Below are 4417 nucleotides of genomic sequence, written 5' to 3'. Positions count from 1 at the left end.
CCGCGAAACCCACATTCTCAACGTATTGTCCCGCACTACATTCGTAGTGCCCCCGCCCATTATAATGATTACTCGCGGCGCGTTGCCGATCCCCGTAAGAGTTCGGGCACTGTTTGTGCATTCGCACAGAAGAAGAAGATGGTCAAGTGGCCGGTGAGCCTTAACTATATATATACTAAGATGGTATCTGTTCTTTCGGACACGTCCGAAAGAACAGATATCGGTGACCGTGCAGCTCGTTAGAATCTTGGACAGCACATAGTGGACCTCGATTGGACATCGTGTTACCTGTGCGAAACCGTCAGCAACATACTGTCACAAGATTTTTTCCCATGCACAAGGGGACCGATTAGACTGGATACGAGACCACAAGGGATTTATTCATGTGGTGAGATAACCCAGAGCGCAGGGAAACTGCTGTGGGTGAGCGTAGGTACGTATTAGGTAACAGATAGTTTATGTTTCTTTGAGCCACTGAACGAAAATGACGAGCGTGACAGGGCAGGATGTTTTGCATGTAGGAGCGTTGTACGCATACAGGAGGTAGATGGTGAGCAGGTAGTGTCCGTTAGAATACAGATCTTTGGGACCGAGCAGATGGGCTTGTCTAAAGGATTAGTGGTCGGCAATTTGTAAATTTTGGAGGAAGATGATTAAAATAAACATTAGGAACGAATGGAAAAATTAGGAATCGAGGAGCTGTTGGTAGAAGCTGCGAATCTGTGAAATTTTCGTGGGTGCTTTCCAGCGACTTTTAACGACATAGGTATGTCAGGAGTGTAACCACACTTATTGTCACTCATTTCCGAAACATGAAAGCACAACATTAATTTTATTTGTGAGTTAACTCATTTCAGTTCATAAAACGCTCGGGAATATTTCAAAGTATGCGCCACTGATCTGAGCCTGTAAATAGTATCACCATCTGTTAGTAGAGTAAGGAAGTTTTTACATAAACATCGTCATTTCAATGTGAGAATTTCGGTGTTTGCTGATAATGTTATCTGCGTAATCAAGTATCTCAAAAATTAAAATGTACTGAAAGACATAATGTGTGTTAAAAAGCAACAAAATATAGATAACATTTAGTGTCCTTGTACGAGAACTGCCCTCGTTTGGCAAAGACTTTCTTCGTCGTAACAACTCTGAGCAGTAATCTGTGGCAGTTATTTCGTCATGGTAATGGCGTGTGGTCTGTGTACCTCTGTGAGCAGCCTGTGACGATCGATGAAATACACATGGAGAACATTTATAAAGTGGCTGTACATGGAGGTACTAGAAGTAGATAGTACAACCATTGGTAATTAACTTAAAATGGTAGCGAACGGAACAAGGAAGGATAGGGAAATTATTTATCTGCCGCTGAAACTCGGCGTCACAGCAACGATCCAGTAATGTGATATTTACTTGTAAAGTGCAGTTTATCACTAACAGTTTGCGTTCGCATTCTGTAACTTAAAAATGGAAGACAGTATACACAATTGATTTCTTTTATTAACTATTTTTAACAACCTTTCATTACAAAATATTTTGGGACTAATGTATAAAATTTAATTACGAGCGGGTTGTCTCCGCCATTTCAACACATTATTCCATGTTAGTAACTGCACTATCTTACCTATTTAAGTAGTTATGTTAATTAATCGATGAATAGTATGTCCGCCTCCGTAGCGTAGCGGTAGGGTTAACACCTATTACACAGGGTACCAGGCAGGGGACTGGGTGTTGTGTACCGATCATCGTCATTTTCATCATTATTGACTCGCAAGTCACCGAAGTGGCGTCAGCTAAAAAGGACTTGCAATACGGCGGCCGAACTCCCCTGAATGGAGCATCCCGGCCAACGATGCCACACGATCATTTCATTTCAGTATTTTAATGTCCATGTATGATTCTGTAACTGATTGTTGTGGTTGCGTGATGCAACACGACTCGTTGTCATCTGTTCCACGTCAGTTTCCATCTGTCGTAGCTGTTTGTTTCATTTTAATTACAGGTTTTCAGTGGACGAACTAAAAGGTGGAATAGTAATACCACACGAGCCGAAATTCCGTGATACACAGGAATCTCGTTTATCTGGAGAAAGGGGTCCGAATACACTCCGGATTACCGAAAATCTGGATAACCGAAGATATTCCACTAAATGCAAAAACTTAAATATGAACTATAACAGACAAACGTTTCGTTTGGACAATAATAACAAAAATTTATTTGGCACTTAAGCTCTATGGTTACTGTACTACGGTCAACTATATTTACCGAAACAGTGTGTAAGTCTCAGATTCGTGTGAAGTTTGGAAGCAGAACTATCGCTTATAGGCCTGTAACACCTCCGTTTATTTATCGCGACCTGATCTGATTGAATAGCAGCCCAATATTTATTATTAATATGACCATGTACCTAATGGGGCTGGTAATCGGAATTGACTGCTTCGGAAGTTGTTACTTTCCAGTTCGCCCTGTTCAACTGTAATAATGAAATGTATGGTAACAAGAAAAACATCGTTTCACTAATTACGAACCTATATCCTTCTCAAAAAAAAAAAAAAAAAAAAATGGAGACAGCCACTGCCTTCGTCTTACATATCTAATTACGGCTAATCCCAGCACAGGCTTCTTCATTTTCCATTATCGTCACACGCTAATCCATCACTGCATCCAACACTGCAATCCAGCACTGCAATCCAAGGTGATGCCGGCGCGGTAGACGCGAAACCAAATATCGACCCTAGAAATGTCACTGACCACTTTCGTAATAATACTTCTTCACTTTCCCGGTATTATTCTAGTACAAAGGAGTCTAACCACGGCGATGGCGACTCCCTTCTCCGTTAAAGCCTTGCATTTCAACAACTACCTCCACACACCTCTACCCGCAACATGGCACTGGCTAAACTCCACACAAGCTCTCGCAACACGACACAATCGATTGTTCGCCCAATCGACCTGTGCCGAGTGCAGATTTATAGTAAGGGCCTACGGACCCCTTACAGGCCTCACTAGCATCGGTTCGGTTGGAGTTGTTTCTGGCTGTCGTTCTAGGTAAATAATTAGTTTTTGTAACCGTCCGGTTGTCACTAGGCACAAAATATCACGAAACCAGTTTTTAAAAATGCCACTGTCGATCATTTCATTAGTATGCTATTTGTAGACAACTGGCAAATAGCACTGATTGACATGTTTCAATGAACGCGAATGACAGGCGAATAATGCTTCATCTAGTGTTTATTTCTTGCTTTTCTTATTGTACCACGTTTCGCAAACGGTCTTTAGCTATCATTCTGAAGCAGCAGTCTTAAATTTCTTTCCGTTTCTTCTTCCAGTCTGACACAGTTGATAACCCTACATCTTATACTGCAGCCATGTTTTTCAGAAATTCTTCATGTCTGTTTTGTGTAGCGCTTTCAGTAGTTTATCTCTCGGAATAACCACTTTCTGACGCTTCGAAGGAATTTCACTCACGCAGACTCAAAATACGGGTATATATACTAAGATGGTATCTGTTTTTTCGGACATGTCCGAAGGAACAGATACCATCGGTGACCATGCAGCTCGCTAGAATGAAATTACAATGAAATGAATACCCTTAGCTGCTTACAGGCGTTGACATACGTCAACTGGGACAGATGAAAATGTGTGCCCCGACCGGGTCTCGAACTCGGGGTCTCCTGCTTACATGGCAGACGCTATATCCATCTGAGACACCGAGGACACAGAGGACAGCGTGACTGCAGGGATTTATCTCTGGCACGCCTCCCGCGAAACCCACATTCTCAACGTATTGTCCCGCACTACATTCGTAGTGCCCCCGCCCATTATAATGATTACTCGCGGCGCGTTGCCGATCCCCGTAAGAGTTCGGGCACTGTTTGTGCATTCGCACAGAAGAAGAAGATGGTCAAGTGGCCGGTGAGCCTTAACTATATATATACTAAGATGGTATCTGTTCTTTCGGACACGTCCGAAAGAACAGATATCGGTGACCGTGCAGCTCGTTAGAATGAAATTGCAATGAAATGAACACCCTTAGCTGCCATGTAAGCAGGAGATCCCGGGTTCGAGTCTCGGTCGGGGCACACATTTTCATTAGTCCCCGTTGACGTATGTCAACGCCTGTAAGCAGCTAATGGTGTTCATTTCATTGTAATTTCAAAATACGGGAACAAAAGAATAGCTTCTCCACTCTGTAAGGAACATACACCTTCTGACCAAAGTAACTTAGCTGGAAGCATGGAACTGGCGACCGACATGCTATTTGCAGTGCAAAATAATAAGCGTATACAAAATGTAGTCTACCATCTGTGCACTCTGTCATGTGTATACCACACATTTTTGCGTTAAAAAAGGCCGGATAAACGATGTTCTTGAATAAAACGGCGCTGGATGGTCCGATGTCTTCAAGATCATATTTTAAAAG

This window comes from Schistocerca piceifrons, chromosome 2, assembly GCF_021461385.2.
Source record: "Schistocerca piceifrons isolate TAMUIC-IGC-003096 chromosome 2, iqSchPice1.1, whole genome shotgun sequence".
NCBI lineage: Eukaryota > Metazoa > Arthropoda > Insecta > Orthoptera > Acrididae > Schistocerca > Schistocerca piceifrons.
Note: the sequence above shows the minus strand (reverse complement) of the source record.